Here is a 21,741-nt window from a genome sequence, read left to right as displayed (position 1 = left end):
ACTTGCCTAAGGGGTTTTAAAAGTGACATGACAATTGTGCAGGAAGTACAGCAGGATCTTTCAAGTGAAAAATTTTCGTTCTTTAGTCGTCAAAAGAGAGGGGATGGGGATAGATGATTTGAGTACGAAACTACATTTATACATATAAACTAGTTCTCTCTTTGGTCAACCCTAGCACACTGATAAGCATCAAATATTTTCTGGGCGCTAAGTATACGACATTATATGTGGGCGCTAAATCTACGGGCGCTAAGTGCACTCCACGCTCAAAACATTGCTATCGTACTGGGCGGAGTGGGCAGAGTAGGGGTGGCAAAACTGTGACTTATGGCTTCAAGATTTTGTTGTAAGCGCAGATCCTCTATTTTATAAGATCCTTGCTATGAACAAAGTTTCTGAGTTGACAAATATTGTTAAGTAGGTGTAAATATGTAAGGTGGGAAGAGAAGAAGAAGAAAAAAAGAAAAACAAGGATTTGTTGCTTAATAAAACATCCTCTATCTTGAGAAATCAATACGATTTTGTGTAATGATAGAAAAGATTATAAATTTACACCTTGTCTTTAAAGAAAAGGTATATTAGAATGAATTTGCGTATTATTAAAACGGCATGTGTGTAGGACAGTGGCTCACTGGTAGAACGCCTACCTTTGCTGCGTGTTGGTTCGGTCCCCGGCCAGGCTCCGTGGTGGCTCAGTGGTAGTGTGTTCACCTCTGGTGCATGGGGTCCCGGGCTCAAACCCTGCCAAGTGAACTTTGTGGTGGACTAACATCGTGGTTGTGGGTTTCCTCGGGGTTCTCCTGTTTCCTCCCACTTTCTTCATTCCACAATTTCATTCATTTCTCTTCATCACCGTCTCCTTTAGCCCAGCCAGCATAAACGTGGGACATAAAACTAAAAAAAATCTTTTTATTTCGATCCCCAGCCAAGTAATATTGTGGTGGACAACACTGTGTCGATGGGTTTTCTCGGAGTACATCCGTTTCTTCCCACTTTCTCATTCCACCAATTTTCCCATCATCATTCACTTGCCTTTATCATCTGTCTCCCTTAGCCTAAAGGACATAATCGTAGGACTTTAAACTGAAATATTTAGTCTCAAACACCGCGTGTGTGGGTTTTCTCATGGTGCGCCTGTTTTTATTATTATTATTATTATTATTATTATTATTATTAATAATTTCATTCCACCATTATTATCCATGCTATCACCACCGTCCCCCTTAGACTCGGTGCATGATCACAGAACGTTAAACTAAAATAAAAAAGGACTAACATCCCACTATGAAAAATTGTGACAGATTTGTTAAATAATAGTTTTAATCAGTGAATCTCAGACGAAGTCCTACTGAATCACGGGCGTCATTTGAGAAGAGCAGGGGGGTCCCTCGAGAGGCCCACGACGAATGTGATTTAACAACATTCAAACCATGTTTATTATTGAAGTATTTTGAGTAATGATGGCGTATTATTAAACGTCAATGTATGTTCTTTATTATATTCGTACAATCACTTCATCCCTTTTTAATTTTTTATGTTGTTATCTATGATTTTACTCTTGGTTTCTGTTCAAAAATGAAAATGGTTCGTGATAATATTAAAATCCTAATTAACATTTGAATAAAATGCCTCAGTCAGACAAGGTAATGGTAGTCACCGTACGTTTTTTATTTATATTACTCACGTTAGCAGAGCTGAGGTCAAAACCACGGAGTTCGAACCAGGTCTAACAACTCATAGACCAACTACCTGTGCTGATTGTCTCATATTCCTCTTACGTTAGTTCCCATATAAATGGCGTAATCCTTTGGAGGCTAGTTTTTATGCTAGCATTAAAAAAAAAAAATCCTCAGATCTCCAACCCTAGTGTAGATTGATCCTATCGACAAGCAATTAATAAAACGTAATTAATTTCAAAGGTTTTAAAGGGATACGAAAAGTAATTAGAACTATATCTACGCATAATTGAAATTTTCTATTGAGATTACAAAATACTGCAAAGCTGTAATAGAAATATTTCTCTAATGAATTTTGACCGGAAACAGCCGTGCTGACTTTTTATTTTGGAAATGAAAAATTACATTACATTTTTACATTTTTATTTTGGAAACTAAATTAATTTCATCAAGAAAATAAATTGGATTACCAAAATAAAATTTTAATTAATAAAATCGTAAATTCACTGTCAAAGTTATTACTTAAAAAAATAATGAAAGTCAGTCCCAGGGCCGTAATTGGTAGGGGGAGCAGAAGGAGCAACTTCTCTCCCGATTCCGTGCATTTTCACACGGTGCAATCTCGCACGGTGCTCATTATCGAGCAATTTCACACGGTCCTGGTTATCGCATTAATCAGTCAGCACGTGTGGTGCATTTTCACACGGTCCATCTGCAATCACGTGATTCACCCTGAAACTCCTTTCACTACAAGGGGAGGGAGGACAGTACAAGTATGAACTAAGTAAGAACAGAGAAAGAGCAAATACAAGTTAAATATGAACAATTGCAATTAATACTAGAGAAGCTAGAAAAAAGAAGAAATTAACAAACACACGTTATAATAAAGAAGAGGAAAATAATTACAAAAATAAAATAAAACTAATAACGAAAATAATAGCAAATTAAAGTACATGAAAATAAAAATTCAGAAAAACAAATAATCTTGCGAAAACAGACTAAAATGTGTTACTGGTTTCCACTCCAAATTGATATCGTCTCTGCAGGTCGACTTTCAAGGCATTCTGCGGCTAAGTTGATCAAGATCTCTATTTTCGGAAATAATGTATGGACAATAAAGTCATTCTCCACAGCAAAGAATAAAATAAGCACTTTGTTAATGAAGTCGGAACCCATTGTTTAAAAATAGAAAGATGAGTTAAATAAACTTTTATTTTGTGATTATTCTTTTCCTGTTACTGCTTACTTTGTAATGTGCCATTACAGTCTAATGAGATTATGTTTTAATAGGAGGGTGCCCGAAATTTTTTGCACCGACTGTACTTGACGTTTAACAAAAAATTTCTGGCTGTTTATATAATTCGTAATTTTATTTGTTATTCTATTTCAAATTAACATGGAAAACTGTAAAAAATTCATTGCGAATTATGGTTTTGGGAATCAATATCTTTATTTATATTTTAAACTAGTTATAAGTCTTGTATATGGATGTGTAAATGGATTATTACAATTCTTACGGTGTCAGTGCTATCTGAAAATATAGATCCACTATTGGACGGAACTTTCAGATTAAATAACCAATCTAAAATTCGACAGAATTTTCAGGACCACCCTTCACCTCTCTTTTAGATACCTAGGTCCTTCTAAAATCTAGTTTAATCCAGATTTTACCAAATTTTATTCGTTTCAAAGCCCCACCGCCAAAATGCTTAGTTTTGATTGGCTGATAAACCCACGCTATGATATTAGGGCGCAATTATTTCCATTCCATGCCAAGATTTTCACTGAAGACGCCGGACTAAGATCGTCCCAGCTCAAAAAAGTCAAAAAGGGAGCTAGGAAAGCTGCAGTAAAGGTAAAATAATATAATAGTTGAATAACTACCAAGCAGGAAGCTAAGGAGCCATAAATTTGCTAAATTTCGCAGTAAAACTGAACTAAAAAGCTGAAATAGGAAGCATAACTCGGTGACGCCATGTTGTGCAGATATAGTTCGTGATGGACAGAATTCAGGATAGTGTGTGCATTTAATCTCCTTTCCCAAACCCAGTTTGCAGTTCAGTGAATCAAATAGTTAAATTTCCCTCTTGCCCCTCCTGAATCAGTGTAGGTTCGGTCAGACCTGTCCGTTCAGTAATCTGTCTGTGTAGTTAGTACGTGATTTTTTTTTCATATATATATATGGCGGTATTTTTAGGTCTGTTTGTAGTGTTAGTAACCATCAGCATGTACGTGTAATTTAAGCAGGGGGCTCCTATCAGACTCCCAAATTGGGAGTACGGTTTCCAGCGGGATGAGTTGAACATGTAGTTTATTCCGGGTTTCTGCCCCTTCAGGGCAGGGGTCCTATTGTTAGCTAATACTTCGATATGTCCCCTCAGGGCATTGATTAAACAGGTCGAGTAAAGAATGTGATTTAGTAAATATAAGGGCCAGTTGGCCCTGTTCATTTCTTTCCTTTCGTTACCTTTCATAGAGCCGATTTAACATAGTAAAATATGAATGTTTTCTGTGTATATTTATTAGTATAACATGTATTAATGTAGTGTGTAGTATGGACGTGGCATGTATGTGTTTGTAATGTAGTATCATTAGCAATTGTAGTTAAGTGATGTAAGAGTGTGTGAAATTATGGAATAGGGACAGTGTAGTATTTACTATGCGATAAATTTCCATTATTCCGTCATTACGTGAACTCATACACAATATTTAATAGTGAACGTAATATAGTATAATAATTCCGTGTACAAGGTCACATTCGGTGGTTCAAGGGTTGATCATATCGTCGCTAGCCTCCTAGTGTCAAAAGTCAGAACTAACCGCCATTCTTCTGTCGAGGTACTTAGTGATTTAGTTTTCATGAAATTGACCTTTTTTCCCGAAATAAAACCTAGAAGGTATAATTCACAGCCCATATGAATGTACAGTTAGGTCAAGTGACCCAAAATTAATATTTCCTGAAAATTACAACATTCTGCTCAGTTTAGAAATCGAAATATTTAAGTAAATAAACAATCCGTAATTTCTTAACAGAAGTCGGGCGATATGATGCTAGTTCTTCGCTTTGAAATTATATTAAATGTTCGTGTTTTCTTCGTGGCTGCAGAATAATTTCATTGTTGCTGCAGAATTTCGTAAACATTAAATATTATCGCGGATAATTCTATTTTCAGTGAACATATGTAGGATTTTTTTCCCGTTCTTAATAAAGCTACCAGGTATTACATAGTTTTGTGTGTGTGTGGTGAAAGTCTTGAGTTCGAGTGAGGTTGTCGTGCGGTGATCGGAATGGGAAATGTTTGTAGTCATTATAGATTTTAAAGTGTTATGATGAAATGTGTATATAGGCTGGGCGTAGATAGAGGAAACAGGGTGTTTGTAGAATATAGCGTCGTGGCAAATGAAAAGAATGATGATATGAATATGATATGAATATTAATGTGAATATGAATATAAAGTATATGAATATTGTAGTAAATGAATATAGAATATAGGACACCCATATAGTTAAATATATAGTAGCCCAGTGAATACTTCGCCGCGTGTTGATATATAGATATTGAATAGATACGTGTAGCTACAAACATCTCAGGTTCTGACCCCCGCACCATAATATCACGCGGACCGGAGGGCGATATATAGTCGGACTATGGTAATACTTTGTAGTTTTATATGTTATAATAATAATCAACCATAGTAATACCATCTGATAGAATAGGTAGCATCATATAACCGCTGATTAGACATATTGAATAATAAATTATGAAAAGACAATAGTAGTTATACAACGGGGCTGTAGTGAATTATATTTTCTGGTCAGTTTTAAAATAGAATATCCTGCTCCGTGAGATTTTTTTTTCCTTCACGTTACCTACTCGGGCTAGCTTACAATGTTCATGGAGGCGACAGCTCTGACAGGGTTACAGAATCAAAACAATTAATTATTGAAATTTATTATCGCGTACCCGGATGTCGACCCCTAGTCCCTTTAAGTATTTTCATTTCTTTTCTTAGTTTAATTAGACGAGGGAAATTAACGACATCCCAGACTGTGGCGTGTCTGCGCAGGGTAGCTATCGGTGATGTTTTGGTAATTGAAATCACCGATCCAAAATTCAGTTTATTTAATTTTTTTTTCGGCAAATCATTAGTTAGGGATATCTTAGCTAATACTTTTACTCTAGTTTCATTACTGTCCTAGAACCTCCTTAGTTCTTCTGAGGGGTCGAATGTTTTTTTTTCCTTACTTAGAGATTTCAAAAGTGGGGACGCAGTTACCTGGTCCCTTCCCCTTCTCCTTTTATCCTGCTGGTCTGGGCCGGATACGGGGATCGGATTTCAATCTTACAAGCAAATTCTTGTGGGATTGGGATCTGATGGACACAGAACTTGCATCCGTGGCAGCAGGGACTCCCTTTTAGTTTACGTATTTAAGTAAACCACCCCTTTCCGGCATATGTGAATATTTTTGGCTATGAGTTGTTATATATTTAAATTCGATCACTCTTCTGAGTAGTGAGTAGTACTTTAATCTTTCTCCTTTCGTTGGCGCCGCTTTCTCTCTCTTGTCTCTTTCTTCCTTCTTACTTCGAGATTTTTTTTTAAATTTTCAACCTTCTCCCCCCCCCCCGATTTTGAACTTGTCGCTTACAATTTATTTAACGTACAACTCTGATCTGAAATTACCGGCTGAGACGTTGCAAGACACAATTCATGGATAGAGTAGATAGTGATTGGGTCCTCCATCACATTTTGACCTATCGCCGAAATGAACAAAGACTTCGTAGTTGACGACACTTCGATTACGTTCTGTCACCGTCGTCCTCTTAAGTTATTTTTTTAATCCATTGGTTACTTTCCTTCCGTTTTGGTTTTTGTTTACCTTGTAGTTGACCTGGGCCCAGAAATTGTATTTTAGGTTATCTAGTTATATCTTTAGGAATGCTCTGTGTTACGTGCCTGCCTTCCAAAGTTTTTTTTTCCTTCATGATTTAAACACGAATTGATTATATAAGAGTGAAAAATTTATAGATGCGCGGTATCAAGTAAAAATCAATTTTCTTTTTTCATATGTAATGTCGGAAGTCATTTGTTTTGGGACAATGTTTGCAACCTTGTAAAAATTTTATTATTGGGGTGATTAATTTAAATGTGTGCGCATTGATTGAATAAATAAATATATATATATATAGAGAGAGAGAAATGAATACGTCGAAATGTATATGTAAGTAGTATGTGAATATGATTTTAAAGTAAAAGTATGATATTAAATGTATTATGAATATATGTAAGAGCGCTCGTGTCTGTCCCCCTAAACGTGTATTGGTTGCTATAGTTTACCAGTGAGTTTCCGACGAATTTAAGAATGTAGATTTTGTCAAGAATACCGCCGTCCACTCAAGTAATTTTCCTTTTCTTCTGAATCGATGTACATGATAACCTCTATAATTATGTAATGGCATGTATTGAAAAGTAACGGCAGGTCTAAACGTAACCCACATAATAACGAATATTACCCCTGAACTACCAACCTAAAGCCATTGTGGAAAGTGCACCTGGAATCCTTCTCACCTGCATATGTATCCTGTGACTTGACCAGTTTTTTTTTTTTTTTCAATTTAAACCATCATACTCCTTACTCCTGTGGAAGATCGTTTCAAATCCGAAACATGTATACATATATACAAAAGTGATCCTAAGGAAAGGTTTCATGACGTGTCCCAGTGTGGAACAAATAACTTGAATTTATTCGATTAACAAATTTGTGAATGGACTATCTAAGAGGAGAAACATCCTCTGCCGAAAGTGATTTTTTTTGAAATCCCAAGATGGGTATAAACGTCGCAGTATGCGAGTGCAGATATAAACTGCTAAAAGTTATAAACTAAATATAGTCAATGAATGGTTTTTATAAACCAATATATATATATATATATATATATATATATATATATATATATATATATATAGATATATATACACATAAACTAAGTTAAATGGAGCGAAATGTTTTGGACGCTATGAGTAGTGCATGATTTGTGATTTGAACGCTCCAAATTATTAAGATTTTATTCCTCAATGTGAGGTAGAGACTTATATAAGTCCTAATACATCTAAAAGTTTTTTTTCTTCCCTTTTCTTTCCTCTTTGTCCATATATATATATTTTTCCTTTCTTTAAGTGAAATAAGTGTTTCTTTGCGTATGTCGCAAATCATAATTTTGCTTTAGCATGCCTAAGATATAATACATGTAATTATTTTTTTTTCTTTCGTTTGTCAAGATGATTGAATATATACAAATTTACTAGAATATAACTCTATGTATTCTATTAATATATAACCAAGAACTTGTGCTGTTAAGATTTTCTTGTAATTATTTTTTCTTTTCACTATGAATGTAATAAACTATTTGTATCTTTGTAGTTAGTTGGTTTCCTTTGAACATATATACACTGTCCTGAGTGAGTGAGCGTGTGAATGCATGATAGATTTAATTTAGGTAATTTTAGTGATATCCTTTGTCATATTAACATCTGTAATATATGTGACATGTTTTAATATATGTGTTAAGGTAAATAACCTAGGTCATGAAGGACCGCTACTAATGGTTTAAATCGGCTCTAGGAGTGAAACAAAAATAGCAGGATGAGCCTAAATACGACATCTTTCTTCCAGGAAGTTGAAATTCTTATTGATACGATACGTAAATTTATATTGAGTTTATAAGTCTGATTTTTTTTTCTCTTGGCTAATTCATATGTGTGGTCGATCCTAGAGAACAGAGTTCAGATGCTGGATGGTTATCAATCACCGGTTAGAATAACAGTACAAAGAATGATTTCACTTTTCTCATTTCCAGGTCTAGGTCTGGGCAACCCCACGATCGTGGTGCCTGGAGCTAGGTCTGGGTGGTATGAGGGAACATGTGTCTATTTCGAAGCATTCCAAAATTGATTAGTCGTTAATAACATTTAGAATGATTCATCTTTCAACGACTTTCCCGACCTTTTACTATATTTCCGGAATTATCCAGTAATCTGTTTTCTTATTAAAATACCCTATTTCCTTTCTGTCTTCTTTTCCTACCTCCTTCTTTTACCCTTCTACTTTCTTCTCTTTCTTTTCTATTTCTAAATGAAAGAAAACGGAGTCATGATTGAGAGTAGTCGCTATTGGCACGGTCAATAAGTTGTTTAGATGAGTTTTCTTCGGGAGTCCGATATGGAATAATCAACAATAACAAGAAAGTTTATTGGAATTTACTTTATTGGAAAATAATCCGGATTTCAATCAGTAGGTGATGTTTCGTAATCGTCCTCGTTAAAGAGAATTAATTTTAGCGACTTCTCTCCAGTACATTTTTTCTTCTTCTTATTATTTTTTTCTTCTTATTATTTTTTTTCGTTTTTCTTTCAATATTGGCTAACCGTGACAGGATCTGTTGCCCTGGAAACGGCGGTTTCTATGGCAACGGACTTTCGTTTTCTTTCAATATTGGTGACCGTTGACATCGGACAGTTACCATGGAAACAATTGTTTTCCCTGGTAACGAATCTGAAATTATTTATTAAACACTGTTTAAGATCGAGCACATATTGACTTGGCCACAAAAGGTGCATAATTAAAAAGTTACAGTGAGATTAAATAATTATAGTCATTGGCTGTTCTGCTATCTTTGTCTCTCTCTGTAGAAAGGGGGAAATGAAGGAATTTGCTAAAGTGACTTCTGAAATTTGAAAATGCTGGAAGTTGACCCAAGGAGGGAATTAGATAGGAGTCCCTTAATTTATGAATAGTAACTGATTAATAAGTATTGTTAGTTTATAAGGATATAATTGCATGTGTTTATATTGTGTCCTTTTATATGGAAACTATGGCAACCAATAGGGAAGTAGTATCAAACGAGAACGCGGAAGTCTCATGTACACAATGTACTTTAGAAAGTAGTGAGAAAAGAGCTCGCGTCTCTCGTAGGCTAGTGAGGTGTCACGAATGTGGGCTGAAATGGATCCATTTCAGTTGTATTAATTTAGAGGATACTGCTGAAAATGCAGAAAAGGTCCGGGCTGGTGAAATAGTTAAATACTGCAAAGAATGTGAGGGGAAGCTCCACCAGTCGCGTGAACCCATGAGTTTATCCTCTGAAAAAGAAAATGAACATCCCGATTCGGACGGTGAGCGAGGGTATAGTACCCCGAAGAACCGAGGCCAAATATCTCCAGTGGATATATCTGACCTCGATGATGATGAAAGAAATGGGGATTCAAGTGGTGATAAAACCGAAGAAGAGCAAAGGAAGACTGTGTCATCTAATAATGACGCTCTCCTCCTTTCATTGCAACAAATGCTACAAAAAATAGATGAGAAAATAGATAATAATAGCCTGGAGATGAGACGTGAAATAAATGAAAATAGCCTGAAAATGAGACTCGAAATAAATGAGAAATTTGACACCTCGAAACGAGAAACCGAATCTCGATTCAAGGTACTAACTCAGAAAATCGACAACATATGTTCGGACTTTGCTTCCTCAATAACTACGTTGAGAGAGCAAACGTCTACTGAAATTGATTTGGTCAGATGCGAGGCTCAGCAATCTCTAAAGCAGCTTCAGCAGGAGACTGAGGATAAATTAGATCATGTAAATTCTGAAATTGAACAAATGGATACCAAATTGCATAAAATCAACAATAAATTAGAAACACAGCAGGCCGAAATTGATAGTTTAAAGTCAACCTTGTCAGACTTATCATTGGAAACCAAACGGGAAGTAACTGACCAGAAAATTTCGAAAATTCAAAACGAGATAGTAAATATTCAAAAAGAAATGACGAAATCTAGTCGCGAAAAATCAGAGGTAACCTATCCTTTCCCCGGTAACGATTCCTCAGAAATATTACCTGCTATAACAACTACCCGTGGCGCAGGAAAAGAAAATTTAACGTCAGTTGATGCACGGGATATTGCGACGCACTACCCCATGCATCAGTCAGAACCAAAGTCGTGGTTCAATTCCAATAGTGTGCCGAATCAGTCGAGTGTTGTGACGACTACGGTCACTAGCGTGAGTGCTCCCTCCTTACATGGAGGTATACAATCACATAGCGTGTTGCCGGGAAGAGGAGATGGGTACCATTCTGAGTCGTTGTTCACGGGTGCGATTGGTCCGGGGATGGAGCCCAACATATTCAATACGACCAACAAAATCCCTTTCACTTACATGGGTAATTATAACACCGCTACTACGTCGTCGGTGGTAAATCCGGTGACGACTCCGATTGTGCAGGATAATATGTTAATTCCCAGTAACTATTCCCCTGCTTATGTTAGTATGGGTTATAAGGTTTCACTGAGGGACATCGAACATTTTCCCACTTTCGATGGGAACATTGCGAACTGGTTACCTTGTGTTTTCCTGTTACCTAAAAGGTGAACTCACAATTTCCAAAATCTTAAGCTTTTCAACTGTACTGAGGACAAAAAACGGGAACTTCTATCTCAATACCCAAAGTGAATGTTACACTGTCTCATTTGAGTGCATGAGAGTATGAGTGAGTAGTTAGCTTATTAGTATTAATACATGTTAATTCTATTCAACAAAATTTTGTTAATCAAACAAAATTTTTTTTAACGACGCCGGGGAACTGTAATGTGCCATTACAGTCTAATGAGATTATGTTTTAATAGGAGGGTGCCCGAAATTTTTTGCACCGACTGTACTTGACGTTTAACAAAAAATTTCTGGCTGTTTATATAATTCGTAATTTTATTTGTTATTCTATTTCAAATTAACATGGAAAACTGTAAAAAATTCATTGCGAATTATGGTTTTGGGAATCAATATATTTATATTTTAAACTAGTTATAAGTCTTGTATATGGATGTGTAAATGGATTATTACAATTCTTACGGTGTCAGTGCTATCTGAAAATATAGATCCACTATTGGACGGAACTTTCAGATTAAATAACCAATCTAAAATTCGACAGAATTTTCAGGACCACCCTTCACCTCTCTTTTAGATACCTAGGTCCTTCTAAAATCTAGTTTAATCCAGATTTTACCAAATTTTATTCGTTTCAAAGCCCCACCGCCAAAATGCTTAGTTTTGATTGGCTGATAAACCCACGCTATGATATTAAGGCGCAATTATTTCCATTCCATGCCAAGATTTTCACTGAAGACGCCGGACTAAGATCGTCCCAGCTCAAAAAAGTCAAAAAGGGAGCTAGGAAAGCTGCAGTAAAAGGTAAAATAATATAATAGTTGAATAACTACCAAGCAGGAAGCTAAGGAGCCATAAATTTGCTAAATTTCGCAGTAAAACTGAACTAAAAAGCTGAAATAGGAAGCATAACTCGGTGACGCCATGTTGTGCAGATATAGTTCGTGATGGACAGAATTCAGGATAGTGTGTGCATTTAATCTCCTTTCCCAAACCCAGTTTGCAGTTCAGTGAATCAAATAGTTAAATTTCCCTCTTGCCCCTCCTGAATCAGTGTAGGTTCGGTCAGACCTGTCCGTTCAGTAATCTGTCTGTGTAGTTAGTACGTGATTTTTTTCATATATATATATGGCGGTATTTTTAAATCTGTTTGTAGTGTTAGTAACCATCAGCATGTACGTGTAATTTAAGCAGGGGACTCCTATCAGACTCCCAAATTGGGAGTACGGCTTCCAGCGGGATGAGTTGAACATGTAGTTTATTCCGGGTTTCTGCCCCTTCAGGGCAGGGGTCCTATTGTTAGCTAATACTTCGATATGTCCCCTCAGGGCATTGATTAAACAGGTCGAGTAAAGAATGTGATTTAGTAAATATAAGGGCCAGTTGGCCCTGTTCATTTCTTTCCTTTCGTTACCTTTCATAGAGCCGATTTAACATAGTAAAATATGAATGTTTTCTGTGTATATTTATTAGTATAACATGTATTAATGTAGTGTGTAGTATGGACGTGGCATGTATGTGTTTGTAATGTAGTATCATTAGCAATTGTAGTTAAGTGATGTAAGAGTGTGTGAAATTATGGAATAGGGACAGTGTAGTATTTACTATGCGATAAATTTCCATTATTCCGTCATTACGTGAACTCATACACAATATTTAATAGTGAACGTAATATAGTATAATAATTCCGTGTACAAGGTCACATTCGGTGGTTCAAGGGTTGATCATATCGTCGCTAGCCTCCTAGTGTCAAAAGTCAGAACTAACCGCCATTCTTCTGTCGAGGTACTTAGTGATTTAGTTTTCATGAAATTGACCTTTTTTCCCGAAATAAAACCTAGAAGGTATAATTCACAGCCCATATGAATGTACAGTTAGGTCAAGTGACCCAAAATTAATATTTCCTGAAAATTACAACATTCTGCTCAGTTTAGAAATCGAAATATTTAAGTAAATAAACAATCCGTAATTTCTTAACAGAAGTCGGGCGATATGATGCTAGTTCTTCGCTTTGAAATTATATTAAATGTTCGTGTTTTCTTCGTGGCTGCAGAATAATTTCATTGTTGCTGCAGAATTTCGTAAACATTAAATATTATCGCGGATAATTCTATTTTCAGTGAACATATGTAGGATTTTTTTTCCGTTCTTAATAAAGCTACCAGGTATTACATAGTTTTGTGTGTGTGTGGTGAAAGTCTTGAGTTCGAGTGAGGTTGTCGTGCGGTGATCGGAATGGGAAATGTTTGTAGTCATTATAGATTTTAAAGTGTTATGATGAAATGTGTATATAGGCTGGGCGTAGATAGAGGAAACAGGGTGTTTGTAGAATATAGCGTCGTGGCAAATGAAAAGAATGATGATATGAATATGATATGAATATTAATGTGAATATGAATATAAAGTATATGAATATTGTAGTAAATGAATATAGAATATAGGACACCCATATAGTTAAATATATAGTAGCCCAGTGAATACTTCGCCGCGTGTTGATATATAGATATTGAATAGATACGTGTAGCTACAAACATCTCAGGTTCTGACCCCCGCACCATAATATCACGCGGACCGGAGGGCGATATATAGTCGGACTATGGTAATACTTTGTAGTTTTATATGTTATAATAATAATCAACCATAGTAATACCATCTGATAGAATAGGTAGCATCATATAACCGCTGATTAGACATATTGAATAATAAATTATGAAAAGACAATAGTAGTTATACAACGGGGCTGTAGTGAATTATATTTTCTGGTCAGTTTTAAAATAGAATATCCTGCTCCGTGAGATTTTTTTTTCCTTCACGTTACCTACTCGGGCTAGCTTACAATGTTCATGGAGGCGACAGCTCTGACAGGGTTACAGAATCAAAACAATTAATTATTGAAATTTATTATCGCGTACCCGGATGTCGACCCCTAGTCCCTTTAAGTATTTTCATTTCTTTTCTTAGTTTAATTAGACGAGGGAAATTAACGACATCCCAGACTGTGGCGTGTCTGCGCAGGGTAGCTATCGGTGATGTTTTGGTAATTGAAATCACCGATCCAAAATTCAGTTTATTTAATTTTTTTTTCGGCAAATCATTAGTTAGGGATATCTTAGCTAATACTTTTACTCTAGTTTCATTACTGTCCTAGAACCTCCTTAGTTCTTCTGAGGGGTCGAATGTTTCTTTTTCCTTACTTAGAGATTTCAAAATTGGGGACGCAGTTACCTGGTCCCTTCCCCTTCTCCTTTTATCCTGCTGGTCTGGGCCGGATACGGGGATCGGATTTCAATCTTACAAGCAAATTCTTGTGGGATTGGGATCTGATGGACACAGAACTTGCATCCTTGGCAGCAGGGACTCCCTTTTAGTTTACGTATTTAAGTAAACCACCCCTTTCCGGCATATGTGAATATTTTTGGCTATGAGTTGTTATATATTTAAATTCGATCACTCTTCTGAGTAGTGAGTAGTACTTTAATCTTTCTCCTTTCGTTGGCGCCGCTTTCTCTCTCTTGTCTCTTTCTTCCTTCTTACTTCGAGATTTTTTTTTTAAATTTTCAACCTCCCCCCCCCCCGATTTTGAACTTGTCGCTTACAATTTATTTAACGTACAACTCTGATCTGAAATTACCGGCTGAGACGTTGCAAGACACAATTCATGGATAGAGTAGATAGTGATTGGGTCCTCCATCACATTTTGACCTATCGCCGAAATGAACAAAGACTTCGTAGTTGACGACACTTCGATTACGTTCTGTCACCGTCGTCCTCTTAAGTTATTTTTTTAATCCATTGGTCACTTTCCTTCCGTTTTGGTTTTTGTTTACCTTGTAGTTGACCTGGGCCCAGAAATTGTATTTTAGGTTATCTAGTTATATCTTTAGGAATGCTCTGTGTTACGTGCCTGCCTTCCAAAGTTTTTTTTTCCTTCATGATTTAAACACGAATTGATTATATAAGAGTGAAAAATTTATAGATGCGCGGTATCAAGTAAAAATCAATTTTCTTTTTTCATATGTAATGTCGGAAGTCATTTGTTTTGGGACAATGTTTGCAACCTTGTAAAAATTTTATTATTGGGGTGATTAATTTAAATGTGTGCGCATTGATTGAATAAATAAATATATATATATATATAGAGAGAGAAATGAATACGTCGAAATGTATATGTAAGTAGTATGTGAATATGATTTTAAAGTAAAAGTATGATATTAAATGTATTATGAATATATGTAAGAGCGCTCGTGTCTGTCCCCCTAAACGTGTATTGGTTGCTATAGTTTACCAGTGAGTTTCCGACGAATTTAAGAATGTAGATTTTGTCAAGAATACCGCCGTCCACTCAAGTAATTTTCCTTTTCTTCTGAATCGATGTACATGATAACCTCTATAATTATGTAATGGCATGTATTGAAAAGTAACGGCAGGTCTAAACGTAACCCACATAATAACGAATATTACCCCTGAACTACCAACCTAAAGCCATTGTGGAAAGTGCACCTGGAATCCTTCTCACCTGCATATGTATCCTGTGACTTGACCAGTTTTTTTTTTTTTTTTCAATTTAAACCATCATACTCCTTACTCCTGTGGAAGATCGTTTCAAATCCGAAACATGTATACATATATACAAAAGTGATCCTAAGGAAAGGTTTCATGACGTGTCCCAGTGTGGAACAAATAACTTGAATTTATTCGATTAACAAATTTGTGAATGGACTATCTAAGAGGAGAAACATCCTCTGCCGAAAGTGATTTTTTTTTGAAATCCCAAGATGGGTATAAACGTCGCAGTATGCGAGTGCAGATATAAACTGCTAAAAGTTATAAACTAAATATAGTCAATGAATGGTTTTTATAAACCAATATATATATATATATATATAGATAGATATATATACACATAAACTAAGTTAAATGGAGCGAAATGTTTTGGACGCTACGAGTAGTGCATGATTTGTGATTTGAACGCTCCAAATTATTAAGATTTTATTCCTCAATGTGAGGTAGAGACTTATATAAGTCCTAATACATCTAAAAGTTTTTTTTCTTCCCTTTTCTTTCCTCTTTGTCCATATATATATATTTTTCCTTTCTTTAAGTGAAATAAGTGTTTCTTTGCGTATGTCGCAAATCATAATTTTGCTTTAGCATGCCTAAGATATAATACATGTAATTATTTTTTTTTCTTTCGTTTGTCAAGATGATTGAATATATACAAATTTACTAGAATATAACTCTATGTATTCTATTAATATATAACCAAGAACTTGTGCTGTTAAGATTTTCTTGTAATTATTTTTTCTTTTCACTATGAATGTAATAAACTATTTGTATCTTTGTAGTTAGTTGGTTTCCTTTGAACATATATACACTGTCCTGAGTGAGTGAGCGTGTGAATGCATGATAGATTTAATTTAGGTAATTTTAGTGATATCCTTTGTCATATTAACATCTGTAATATATGTGACATGTTTTAATATATGTGTTAAGGTAAATAACCTAGGTCATGAAGGACCGCTACTAATGGTTTAAATCGGCTCTAGGAGTGAAACAAAAACAGCAGGATGAGCCTAAATACGACATCTTTCTTCCAGGAAGTTGAAATTCTTATTGATACGATACGTAAATTTATATTGAGTTTATAAGTCTGATTTTTTTTTCTCTTGGCTAATTCATATGTGTGGTCGATCCTAGAGAACAGAGTTCAGATGCTGGATGGTTATCAATCACCGGTTAGAATAACAGTACAAAGAATGATTTCACTTTTCTCATTTCCAGGTCTAGGTCTGGGCAACCCCACGATCGTGGTGCCTGGAGCTAGGTCTGGGTGGTATGAGGGAACATGTGTCTATTTCGAAGCATTCCAAAATTGATTAGTCGTTAATAACATTTAGAATGATTCATCTTTCAACGACTTTCCCGACCTTTTACTATATTTCCGGAATTATCCAGTAATCTGTTTTCTTATTAAAATACCCTATTTCCTTTCTGTCTTCTTTTCCTACCTCCTTCTTTTACCCTTCTACTTTCTTCTCTTTCTTTTCTATTTCTAAATGAAAGAAAACGGAGTCATGATTGAGAGTAGTCGCTATTGGCACGGTCAATAAGTTGTTTAGATGAGTTTTCTTCGGGAGTCCGATATGGAATAATCAACAATAACAAGAAAGTTTATTGGAATTTACTTTATTGGAAAATAATCCGGATTTCAATCAGTAGGTGATGTTTCGTAATCGTCCTCGTTAAAGAGAATTAATTTTAGCGACTTCTCTCCAGTACATTTTTTCTTATTATTATTTTTTTTCGTTTTTCTTTCAATATTGGCTAACCGTGACAGGATCTGTTGCCCTGGAAACGGCGGTTTCTATGGCAACGGACTTTCGTTTTCTTTCAAGTTATCTCTGCAGGTGCGTATGGCCATGGTACAGCTGTGAATCATGTCATTGGAGGGTGGGGGATAAATAGGGTATAAAAGAATCGCCCTTGATGTCTAATTCCTTAATTTTAGTGTTTTCGTTGTTGGGTGAACATAGTGATTCAACGTACAAATGGAGTTTATAACAACTAGCAGAGGTAATCGTCTCTTAGTTCATGCAGGGTTCCAGTACTACATGCAGAGAGAAAACAGGGATCATACAGTATGGGTAAGTATCGTATTAATAGAATTAGGATTTTCTGTAAAAATTCATGTTTCCTTTTTTTATGTTCTTAATTTCTTTTCTTTTTTTTTGGGGGGGGGGCGCGAAGGCTTCATATAATATGACTAGACATCGGATTTTTATGCAAATGCATTGTTTGCTCGTATGCATCTCTGTTAAATTTGGTAGGGGTTTCTAGAAATAATAATATAGTCCGAATTTGAAGCTTTGTAGTGCATATAAATGCATATTTCAAAGGTTAGAGCATATATTAGTACTCAAGAGCATATTCAGCACATTTTATAAGTTTTTATTTCAGATGTATGCTTACAACATGGAATAAATCCAGTTTTAGTTTATATTTTCAATACATTTACATGCCTATGCAACGGAAGGGCTTTTTGCATGAGAAGATGGAAGAATTCCTAATTTATAGACGACCAATAATGTTAGAAACCGATCACCAGAGCAGAAATGCCCACAATTACCAAAACGTTAAGAGAAATCTGATAATAATAATGACATTGTAATATCGTGTCGACATCAATTCAGAAACAAGAGATACGAGTATTGCTACTCAGTGAATGCTTAGCTCTAGTTGGTGAAGTTCGACACGAGCTCCGGTAATTTTTTGGTAAATTCGGGCACTCCTTGAAAAAAAAATGACGGATCTTATTGGGAGAAACTCCAACTAAAAATAATTGAAGCCATGGGAAAATATCTCCAAGGGTTAAATTTCAATTTGCCAGAATATATATATATATACTACACTTGCTCCTCTGCGTAAATATTGTATAGTAACATCTATTGATGTTAATAGTTCATTTTCTGGCTACAAATGTCATAAACGAATACCAAAAAATGAAGAGAAGCATCTTGTGATACACTGTAAGGCTAATTGCGGGAAGATTAAACCCTTGAAAACGATTATTATTATTATTATTATTATTATTATTATTATTATTATTATTATTATTATTATTATTATTATTATTTGTACAATGGAAACGTGTAGACTCGTATTATTTCGTCCCGGCGGGAGCTCATGTGGTTCGGATTCCACGTTAATAAGTAGGCCCACGTCTCATATAGACTCGATGCTGAACGGAACGTTAAACTCAAAATCAACTCAACTCGTATTATTTCGTGTTAATTGAATCCACTGTAAAATACAAATGTCAAGAAAACCAGAGATCGTGTTCTCATATAACTTAATTCCATTATTTGTGTGTGTTTTAAAACGTTAAGAGTATGTAACCTATAACTATTATAAAAGTAAATTCTAAAAAGAAGTCCCTGAAGTTGTATGCATATTTCATAAATTTTAAGTGCATAAAAATCCGATGTCTAGACATGACATGTTCTCGTAATACATGTTAGTTTCTTTTAATGAAGTAGGTTGGCTTATATTGTGGATTTAATACATTCTTAGTTTTCTTGGTGGTTGTTTTCATAAACTGGGCACCGATCGTCTAAGGCACTCGAAAATATGCAATAATGTATGATATCTTACTTTATGATATCTTACATGTATGATGGTATTTTGAAAATTTCGTAACTTTTAATCTTTATCTGGATTACAAGAACAGTATCTGTATTACTTTTAATCTTTATCTGAGAGGACAGTATACTTGCTTCTCTAAAGCATAAATATTTTTTCACGTTGTTTTAGTACTTCTAATATAGTAAAGCCCCAATTATCCGCGGAATTTGGTAGCAAGGGCACCAGAGATGGCGAAAATCTCCGATAACCCAAAAATATTTCAGCATAAACACTGTTTTATTGTACGAACAAGACATAATAAAACTTTTAAAATATGTACAATACAGCAGAAAATTGGAAATATTGATTTTTACAATGCAATTTATTTTTATGTATTAGAACATACAGTACATATCTGCGTACGGATTGTCATCCCGCAGCGACTCGAGTACTTATGAAAAATAATAGTAGGCGGCTGCAGCAGGGCTTTAAAAAAAAAGTACTCGCGGATAATCGGAGCTTTACTGTGTTTAAAAATTAACTTTCTTTCATGTGATATTTTGCCTAAACAAATATCTACACATATATAATTGCGTAAAAGGAAGTAATAACACAAATTCGCATGTTTTTATGTTTCATTTTTTAAACAAAAGATACTTATGAATAATAATTTATTTTGTACATTTGTAACCGAGCAAACGCTTTTTTATGTGTGTGTACGTATATGCGAAAACACATTTCAATTGTTTATTTCAGAAGCTGATGTTTTTTTTTATTATTATTATTTTAGCTATGCATCAACAGACAGAAGGTAAATTGCCATGGCAGGCTCAATCTGCCCAAGACAGAAGATAAAATAGCAGTTGTGGAAAGATATCATCAGTGTGTACCTGATGTTGCAGTTTGCGAGATACGAAAGCGACTTTCAAATTACAAGAAGAGAACAAGAGACGAGATCCTTACACCAGTGTCTGTTATCTTCAAAGAAGAAATGGCTGTTCCAATTAATCAAGGTCTGGACCTAGTAACCTCCATACCATCGTATGATCAGAAGAAAGGGGGTTTAAATGGTGTTAGAAGGAAATCACTCGGCATACATCAAGGTGCACCGACTCCTAGAAATATCTGCTTTCCCGATTATATGATTCGGTTTGAAGATGGTACCTCGTTTTTACAGTACGACGCACTGGAAGGAGACGGACGAATTCTGTGTTTTGGTTACGAGGGTTTGAAACCAGCACTGAAGGAAAGCGAACAATGGTTTTTTGACGGAACGTTCAAGAGTTCCTGTAAGTATTTTTCCCAGTTATACACCATACATGCAGACATAGGAAGCACACATGACAAGACACTGGTTGTACCGGTCTTGTATGCATTGTTGCCAGATAAAACAGAGCGAACATACGAACAACTGTTTACATTTCTTAAAACGTGGTCTGGCCAGAACGAACCTCGAATGTTAAAAATATATTTTGAACTTGCTGCAATCAATGCGTTGCGTGCAGTGTTTCCCAATTCACAGGTTTCCGGCTGCCATTACCATTTCAACCAGAGTATCTGGCGGAAGATTCAGAGTATAGGTCTCGTCGAAGAATACCTTCACAATGAAGATGTACGCCATCATGTTCGCATGTATAGTGCATTGGCATTAATACCAACAAGCAGGATCGATGAAGGTTGGCTCACCGTCATGGAGGACTGTCCATCTGGCCAGAAAATCGAAATGTTCAACGATTATTTCATTGAACAATGGATGGATAATCCAAATGTTCCAAGAGAAATATGGAACTGCAACGGTCAAAGGCACAGAACAAACAACCCAGTGGAGGGTTGGCACAATAAGTTAAATCGCACCATATCTAAGAGTACACCACATATCTTTGAGCTTGTGAGTGTATTAAAAGCAGATGCGACAGCTAGTTTTCATGCTTTCGCGAGACAGGGCTTAGACTGCAATTCGGAGAAGCGTAGAAAATTCACTTACATCCGTCTTGACGAACGATTGCAATTAGTCCTGGAGAAGCTAGAAAATGGCGCAGACCTTAAAAATTGCTTGAGAAGCTTGAGCTATCTCCAAAAGCTAAGATAATGGGCTATGAACTGTAAAAATGGGTTGACGACGTACAAAAGTAGAAGGTTCCATCTTAACGACGTGCTGTTCGCTCGGAAAATAACAAGATGACAAGGTTCTTCTTAGAACCGCCTTGGAGTATGGAGCTAATATTGTGTGTTTTACAAATCACAACGTTTTTCTATGCTCTAGGGGCGGGCACATTTTTCTTCGATTGTTGAACTACCTGTCTGAATTCTCTGATGTGCTGCTTATTTTATTCTTTATTTATTTTAATATGTGATTATTCTATCTTCTGTCCCTAATTGTTTTAATTTTTGATTATTCTTTATTTGTTCTTATTTTCATTTGCTGTTCTTTATGTATTAATATCAATTTCCGATAGTTTCTGTTATTTTTTTCATTTATTTCAATTTCTTATTGTATA

The sequence above is a fragment of the Thermobia domestica genome, chromosome 14 (assembly GCF_964235325.1).
Source record: "Thermobia domestica chromosome 14, izTheDome1.hap1.1, whole genome shotgun sequence".
Lineage (NCBI taxonomy): Eukaryota > Metazoa > Arthropoda > Insecta > Zygentoma > Lepismatidae > Thermobia > Thermobia domestica.
The sequence above is the reverse complement of the archived record's forward strand: the minus strand, read 5'-3'. Positions refer to the sequence as shown.